We start from the raw sequence: 9635 nt of genomic DNA, 5'->3' as shown, positions 1-9635 counted from the left end.
GGCTGCCTGTCACCACAGATCACCTCCAAGATTCCTTCCAACTCTGACTCTAAGGTTATACAACGTAAAGAGAGATTCATCACCCCTCACCCATCACAAGGCAAATGACCACACTCCAATGCCTATTCTCAGCTGCAGCTGAAAGATTAAGTAGGCTCTGCTCCCATTTTACAGAAGAAAAAAAGGGAAGTATCAAAAGACATTAAATCATGCTTACTGGCTTGAGGTACAGAATTCCACTCTGGGAACATGGCCTTTCCTTAGCTCCAGCTTTCAGGCATGGGGGCTTGAGGCAGCCAAGTACATTTGGTCTGTCCCATAACTGCCTACGCAGTGCCAGAAGGTAGAGCATTCCAGAAAGAGCACTGGCCTGGGATCAGCAGACCTGAGTTTTGGTCTCAGCTCGACCCTTATCTACTTAGGTAACCCCTAATTGAGCAAGAAGATCACTAACTGGTGGTGATGATAAATCCTTAAGAATTAAACATGAAACTCAAAAATACTGAATATCTACTTGTTCTCCCTTGAGGGGAGAACAGACAGGGCTGTCCCAAGCCTAAAACATCAGTGCTGTTTGCCTACAGAGTATAGGGTCAGAGGGAGAATATCAAAACCTTTCTGAAAAAGATCACTCAGCCAAATCCAGTCCGCTCAAAGCCTTGAAACCTGAGGAACCGTCAGGAGCTATGTACAGCGAAGGGGACCAGTAGTCCCCAGCAGAACAGCAGTGGCTCCGTTCTAAAGACTGTGGATCGAGGAATAATGCCCACCCAGTACAACAGCTAAAACAGAGGCTCAAAAGCCTTCTGTGGGTGCACGGCTGATAGGTACAAATCTACCTCCACTGGCCGGTGGCCAGGGCCTTTTAATTCTGGCTTCCACCTGCTTCTCCAGCTCCCCTGTCACCCCAGGTACCCTATGGTAATAACCTTGAACTAGTAGCATTCCCAGAACTTGTCCTTATTCCATGCCTCCTCCTTCCTGCAGAACATATCCCTTCCTCTGACTCCACAGCACTTTTCATACTCCTTTACTGCTTTATACATAAGATTTATTTATATAGATATTACATATGTAAGACATATAGTATGATTTATTTAATTATCATTTCCTTTTGCACAATAAACTTTGAAGTCCTCCCAGGCAGGGATCTTGTTTTCCTTTACGTTCCCCAGTGTCTAGCACAGGGCCTAGGGTGGGTAGGCGATTTCCTCCTTTTCCTTTGGGATGGCCCTTGTGTCTGTATCACATTGAGGGTAACCATGAGCTGGAAGACCAGAAACACCATATTTTGCTGTGTAAGGGTCAGGAAAGTTCATCTACTTAGAGAAAAATCCTGAAAGATAAATTGTTTGTATTGAAGTAATCCCAGTGTTCTGCTCTGTTTCGAATGAACTATGAAAGAGCAGAACATGGTGGCCAGGTTAAAGTAATATTCTTATTCAAAATAAAAGTCCGTTAAAAATAATAAACTTAGCTAGACAGCAAAAGGGTTCACATTGCAATGAAAAAGAGATCCAGTAGGTTATGTACGAAAAAAGACAACAATGTGAACACCCAGATATTCAAACAAATGCCAAGAACTAGTACCTAAACTTGGCCTGGCAGTCCCTAGTTCTGTTTCTACTGGCTCTTACCTGGAACAAAAATTGCTTAAAATAAATAAATTCATGGGCCAGGTGGTGTCAGAAAGTACTGTCTGATTTAGTGGGATTTGTTGTAATGAATTCCAAACCTCTAAAGAGAAACTGAGTATGTGAGAAAATATTTAAATACAAAGTGGTGGAACCAAAGGGCAGACAGCGCTCTCCTGTCCCATTGTGATGGTTCATTTTATGTGTCAGGTTAATGAAGCTAAGGGATGCTCAGATACCTGAGCAAGTATTATTTCTAGATGTCTCTATAAGGGTGTTTCTAGAAGAGATTAGCATTTGAACCAGTAAACTGCGTAAAGAAGATTGCCCTCACCAGTATATGGTGGGCACCTCCCAATCCACTGAAGGTCTGACTGAAAGAAAAACAGAGGAAGGGTGAATTTGCTCTCTGCTTGAGCTGGGACACCCATCTCCTCCTGTCTAAGGACATCCACCCTCCTGATGATTCTCAGGCTTCCAGGTTTGGACTGGAGCTACACTACTGGCTTTCCTAGGCCTCCAACCTGCAGACAAACTTCTCAGTCTGCATGATCTTGTGGGCCAACTCCTCATAAAAAATCTCTTTCTACATATCTATATACATAGATCTTGGTACTGTTTCTCTAGAGAACCCTAACTATACCCATTAAAAAGACTTTTAAAACTCATTTGTGGGTACACTGTATATGTAACTAAACCAATCAATGAAAAAAAATCTGTTCCTTTTAACTTAGAACTAACCTGGCATTCACTTTTTGCCACATTGCTCAGAACTATTAGAGAAAAAGGGCTGACGGCCAGAGCTTAAAGAGCTTACCACATGGGGAGTCTACAGGTAGTAGAAGATGTACTTTTTCAGGGCCCTGGAGGCCCAAGTTCATGTATCTCAGACTGGGCAGTGCCCGAGACACCACCACATACCAGATTGCATCATGCCCAAAGCCTGTATCAGCAGCTCACTTTTGTCCTGACATGATGGTGGCAGTTAAAGCTTCCCATACTTTCCCACTGAAGTACCCTTAATGAGTGAAGGAAGGGAAATGTTCCTTTGGGAGGTTTAAGGTCACAGCCCACATGGGATTTCTGTCTAAAATCACTGAGGATGTTTTGTTCTATGTCATTAACATATCTATGTTTATTTTAACATAAAATTTTTTTCTTCAGGTTGCATAAGCCTAAACAAGTTTAAACCTCCTTATCTGTAAAAGGGAGCTAAGAGTCTCCTCCTAACAAGATTTATGCTCTAACATTTTAAAAGTACCTAACACAGAACCTGATTTCTGAAACATCCCTAACCGTACATTTTGAACTCAATTAACCTGTAAGCAAGGTCCTCCCCATACTTTTGGGGAGAAAAAGAAGATGCTGCTGCTCAAGCAAACCTGCATTGTCCAGAACATTCTCCTCAGCTGCAGTCCAGCTGGTTGCCTGGGGGGTGGGGCCGAAGCATTCAATCACAAGGTGGAAACTGGGTGGGACTCCAGGGGAGCTTTTGCCTTCTTGATAGAGAAGGGGGGTTTTGGCTGGCAAAGCCCTGTTTTTACCTCTTTGCCCTTCCTGCTTCTTCCTGTCTGCCAGTTGTTTGGAGATGCACTGCCATCTTGCAACCACAAGCCAATGCACCAAGGATGGCAGAGTGAAAAGAGAGAAGGAGCCTTGAACACTGAAGAGTTTGTAGAGGAGCTGCTGCACCGGCTGCTGCACCAGTCCCAAGGTGCTTTCCCCTGCCTTCTTGCCTCTGAGATGCATAACTTGAAATGTATCATCTCCATCTGTCTATATCGTATCATATGCTTAAGCCAGTGGAATTGGGTTATTCTGTTGGTAGCAGCCAAACCAATTCCTAACTGATCCCTATCCCTCAGAGTATGGGGCACTCTATCACTAAGTTTACATGGATATAGTCCATGAAACATCAGACAGACAAAAGGGTAGCTATGAGGATCAATTTGTAAGACACTGTCTGTTCTCAAAGAGGGGCCACACCACAGTAGTTAGAAGGTCAACTTTGAACTTATGATAGAGAATTTACCCAAATGACAGCCACAAAAGCCAGACTGAAGCCTCGTTCCTGTGGGAAGCATGGATGGGTTGTTAGTTACCCACACAGGGCAGTGGCTTGAGAATACGGAGGACTCAGAGGGGTGACGCTTTAAAGATGGGCAAGACTGGAACAAATCTGAAGGCTGAGAGGAAGACGCCGCAGGGAAGGCAGAGATTAAAGGGAGGTGGAAATTAATTGATGGCGAAAGTCCTGGAGGAAATGAGAGGGAATGGGTTGGAGGAAGGGGCGTATCCTTGAAAGAAAGAAGGCAAAGATAGTTCAAGATAACATCACCCCTCTGCCATCTGCTCCAATATCTGCGCTTCGGCTACCACTGCTCTGCTGCCTTTACCCCATCAGCTCCAAGACTGCATTAGGAAAACCTGGGAGCCACATCTGGATGCTTCTCAAAACTGCCAGAGAATCCTCACACTGGGGACTCCACCTCCTCATGATTTCAAAATCTGGGGAAACTGAGCTAATGGCAGCAAGGGCTGAACGCTGGGGCTCTTCAAGGCCATGCCAATCCATTCCACACACCAGCTGAGAGGACCAAGTCCAGCCTTCCCAGTGTTCTCATAGGGTCTCTACCTTCTGCACCTTGTGGGTACAGCAGGCAGCAGGGCACCTTCTGTGAAGGCAGACTGGGTTCTCCTGCCCACTTGTCATGTGACCTTAAAAAGTTAAGTTTATTTCTGAGCCTCAGTTTCCTTTATTCATAAAATGAAATATCTTTACACTGACTCCTCAGGTTTGTATGTGAAAGGAATTTACAAACAGCTTCGTGCAAGTACAAGTTTTTAAATTATCACAGGAACCGTCTTCCAAGTCCTATAAAATCTACGTCTTTCATATCTTTCCCATTCCTTAACTGGATTACGATAACAGCTTGTGACCGCTTTCCCTGCTTCCTGTCTAGGTCCCTCCAGTCCTCTCCGTCGTGCTGTCAGTATAATCTTTCCAAACTATAATCTAGCAATAATAATAATAATAATAATATTGTTATTGTTGATATATATTAATGACATTATTAATATTGATATATATTAATGATAATGATGAGGGCTAACATTTATTGTGTTTGCCATTTGCCAGGTACTTGGAGTCCTCTTAAGACCCTAGGCTTCAGGAATGAAGGTTTAATTCCTTAGTGGAGCACCCCTTCACCTGTGTTCCTAATTTCTTCTCTAACATGGTTACTTAACTCTCCCATAGGTGAACCCGTCTTTTCTAACATGTTATGTTGTTTTATGCTTCTTCTTGTTGTTCTAACTTAGTCCTGTCCTTTAAACTTGGTCCTAACTTCACCTCCCTTGGAGAAACCTCCCTTGCCCTTGACTGAACAGTCTGGCTGAATCTCCACACCCTGTCCTGGGACCCCATATAAAGCACTTCCATGCCCAGCATTTATCCTGTGCTTTGTCACCGCTGGTTCTTTTGTTTGTCCTCCTCACCATGTTCAATGCCTGACACAGAACAGAAGCTCAACAAATATCAGCTGATCGAATGCATCAGAATTAGCTGGAAAGCAGATTTAAGAATACTAGGTCCTATGTCAGTGGTTCTCAGCCCTGGTTCTGAGCACCAGAATCCCCTGGGTTGCTTACTAAAACTATGCATGCCTGAGTCCCACCCTTGGGAATTCTGATCCAGTAGATTCAGTGTAGGGATTGAGAGTTCACACTTAACAGATCTCATTAGGTAATTCTAACGTATCATCTGGCTAAGATCACTGTTCTATACCTTTGCTATTCAGAATGCAGTTGATAGACTGGAGTCACCCAAGAGCTTGCTAGAAATGCAGAAATACTGAAACGGAATCTGCACTTTCACAAAATCCCTGGGTGAGTTATAAGTACATTAGTGTTGAAGAAACACCAGTCTCTCCCATTGCACCAGTACCACTTGCCTCATACTAACAACACACTTTTGTCAATGGTATTTGTATATTTGTCACTTTGTATTTAAAAAGCACATTTCAAATAGTAAAAGGAAAAGCAACTCAAAATTATTGGCCGCCACCCTGCACTGTGCACTATACCTGTTATCTCACTTAATCCTGACAGCAATCCTTTGAGGTAGGCATGTGTCACAACAGGTGTGCTGAGAACTCTAAGACTTTGACCACCAAAACCTATCCACGGTGGGCTCTCAAATCAGGTATATGAAGACACCCTCCCGAGCCAGAGCAAGCCTGTGAACACGACTAAATTCACGTGGTTACCATGCACCTTCCTGAAGGGTCACTAGATTGTCTTCACATTCTTTTCTGCCCAGAGATCCCAAGGTTCTTTCGTTCAATTTCAAAGGGCCACTTAAAGTCAAACTGTTACCATATTTTTGAGGACTTCCCAGTGCTCTGTGAAACAACGTATGTCAGGTTGTCAGTTTCCATATACCTCATGTGGCTTTAATCAGCTGAAGCTGTCACAGAGGGCAGTCTGGAGCCGTGATCTATAGGTTCCCCACACTATACTGAGAGGCTCCCTGATGATTTGCAATAGCGTGGTACGAGATACTAATAAACCTTGAATTTATGTGTACAACTTGAAAATAATGCAACTCTCCCGAATTAAAAAAAAAATCAGGACACACAATTTCAAAGCTGCCTCTCCTAATAAATTGTGAAGTGTTCACATTCTTGCCACACGGTGGCGCCACTTTAGCGGATTAACGAGAAATCCACGCTGAGTCCCGTCAATATTCTCTGAACTGGGCTGTGGTTTACACCTAATAGAATTTCTTGGAGTAACCGTGGTGACTTTTATTTAGTTTTCGTGTTTTAAAATCTCTTTAAACGTCTAAAAATAATGTCATCCAAACATTCCATAAATGGCAGTACTGCTGAGTGCTGAAAAACACTGCTGAAAATCAATTACAATGGAAGGCCATTTAGATGTGATAAAAGCCCGTGGTGGGCTCTGCTGCTCAGTGAGCAAAGAGCACGCCATAAAATATTAGATAAGATGGGAAATACAGAAAACAAAAGCACACTGCAGAGGCTGTAGATCAATGGTTTCTTAGAATACATTTCCCTAGGAAATATTCCTAAGGGAAATAAGCACTGTGTGATGGGCACTTGGATCCCTGCCCTGACGAGAAAGGATTTGTTTACCTCAAATTCTCAGCCATGCGCTGGGAGATCCCCAATAACCATAGCTTTTTAGCTGCCATTCTGTTTAGCAGTTCGGCCCGTGGACCATGGAGCGAGACAATCTGTGTTCAGATCCTGCTCCCACCATTTCCCAGCAGTGTGGTCTTGGGCAAGGCATGAATTCTGCATCTTATTTCCTCATCTGTAAAATGGGCACATAACAGTGCCCAGCTCATAGGACTGCTGTGTGAGAGCTAAGTGAAGACCGTCTACTAGGGGCTTAGCACGGTGCCTGGAACAGAGTAGGTGCTCATTAAATGTCAGCATCTTTTTCCTCCCTGGCATCACCACTATCCCAGCTCAGAGCTGTGCCAAACCCCCAGGACATGGAGAGTTCCCTTCACTGAGAGAGTTCTTTCCCCTTCATCTCTCTTCATATCTGACATGTAATTGGCTGTGCTCTTCCTGGAAAATCAGTAGGTTATTCCATTCTTTGCCAATCTCATTTGGAAATCTGTGGGAAATGGGTTTTCCTGAAAAAGAAAGGACTGTTATAGCCCTGAATCCCAGCTGGCAGGATGCCAGCAGAGTCTTTGTGGCCTTGTCCCTCTTCTTTGCCATGCCCACAACTCTGCCTCTGGGCTTCTCTGACCACCTCTTCATGGCCCTGGAGCCTTCCCAAGGACCTGCTGCCGAGACACAGCACCCTGAGTTCCCCCCACCTCCCTCCATCAAATCTGGGAGGGCTGGGCTCCATTAGAGGCGTCCTTATTCCTCCTCTAGGGCACCGCTTGTCATCTTTGGGGAACACGATATTTAGAGATGAGTAAAAGGATGATAAATGCTGCTCCCCTCTCCTTGGAGCAGCATTATGTGGTGAGATCTGGGGGACCAATTTTGAGGGCTGGGGATGGGAGACTGACCTGGGGTCACTAAAGCAGCAGGGCAGATGCAGAAGATGGAGGTCAGGAGGGCGGCTCCTTAGAGCTTCACCTCTGCCAAGGCTGAGAACCTTTTCACCTCTTTCCCATAGACCTGGGAAGTTCTAGCTACCAGCTGTATTTTTAAAACCATCTACTATCTCACTTCTCCATTAAACTCATACACACATGGCTGGGAGTAAAAACAAGGAAGGAGCCTCAGGGAGGATTGTTGGGGTAAATGGCAGGACAGGAGATGAAAGACGTCAGGAGGGCTGGGATTCAGAGGTACAGGCTTGGAAATGCTCTGGAAAGGACTGCAGAGACCTGGACAGATGCCCTGGACTCAGTCACCAGTATGCGGTGTGGCCTAGGGCAAGTCACCTCCTTCGGCATCAGCTTGTGAAGTGAGGGGGCCTCCAGCATGGGCTCTCCGATCCGGATGAGGGCTCCCTTCTCCTGACACTCCAGTTGCCGAGAGACACCCAGTCTCTCTCTCTCTTCTGTAGCCCTTCGCACAGTCACCCACACAAAGCAAATGCTCAGTACACCATGTGCTCAGTGAGTGAATGGCAGAAAGAGATGCCATTTCTGGGGCACCTCCCGTGTGGCAAGCACTGTGCCAGGGACCTTTATGAACATTACATGTAATTTCTGACAACACCTCGAGGTAAGGATTTTTTTTTAACTTGTAACGTAGGAAATTAAGTTGCTCATACCTCTCAGATAATAGCCTGCTGTTATCACCGGTGTGTGCAATGCTCTTTTCTGGTTCTATTTTTGATTCCTCCTCACTCATCTCCGCTCCTCTTTACCTCCTCTCAGAGGCATCCATTCTAGTGCATCTGATGTAAGTTTGTAAATGCATGTATCCTTATAAAACATGTTCTCTTGTTTTGTGTGGGTTTGTGTTTTTTACTTACATCCATGGTACTGTGATACATGTGTTTTTCCTCTCATTGTCTTGACCCAAGACTGCTTTGAAGAGTCATCCATGCTGATACAGGGACTTTTAGCCCGTTGCTTCTGCCTGCTGTCAGAACTGCATATCTGTACCCTCCACAGTGGACTTATCCTTTCCTCTGGTGGGGAAGGCTTCAGGCCCTCTGCTGTCTGCTACCACAGACACCACCACGATGGATATCCTCCTACGTGCATCCTTACACACCTGTAAGGGAGTTTCTCTGAGATATAAAGCAAGAGCAGGATTGTGGGTCACAGGGCAAGGCATATGCACTCTTGAAAATTGTAGTCCCCATTTTAGAATAGAAAACACACTTAATTGATTAGTGTGTTTAGATTAACACACACAGAAATCAGAGATGTAAGATTCACATCCAGAATTTCTGTCTCCAGATCTTGGGCTTGTTCCTCTACAAATAACTCTACAAGTGCCTCTACAAATAACTAAATCTGGTCCAATTGGTTCAACAAGTAGTTTCTCTGTTAAGTGGATCTCAACAATGAACACAGATAAACCAACCACGTTGTCTAGACATTTTGGCATTTGCTGTGAAGGACGTGCTCCCCGTGCTGGGTACATCACCCTGAGGCTGTGGCTTGAGGAACTCTTGCTTTGAACTACCAACACTCTCACATGTTGCAGCAAAAAGCAGTTCAAAGCACGTCCCACATGTATCGTCTTACTTCTCATAACAGCCCTGTGAGGAAGGACACTTCATCATGTTCACTTACGTGAAGGGAACTGAGGTTCAGCATCATTCAGCTGTGAAGTGACAGGGCTGAAAAGGAAACCCAGGCTCCTGAGCCCATGTACAGTGTGATTTCTACACCCCCAGGCCCAGTAGCCTGGGAAAACAAGCCTGTCCCTTAACCCCACCAACCACCACCAATCCAGAGATTTTGGATGAGATCACAAAAGCTCAGAACCTTGAGCCAGCTGTTTGCAAACCCTTTCTGCAGACGTTTGGCATTCAGCAGGG

Source organism: Manis javanica, chromosome 4 (genome assembly GCF_040802235.1).
Source record: "Manis javanica isolate MJ-LG chromosome 4, MJ_LKY, whole genome shotgun sequence".
Lineage (NCBI taxonomy): Eukaryota > Metazoa > Chordata > Mammalia > Pholidota > Manidae > Manis > Manis javanica.
Note: the sequence above shows the minus strand (reverse complement) of the source record.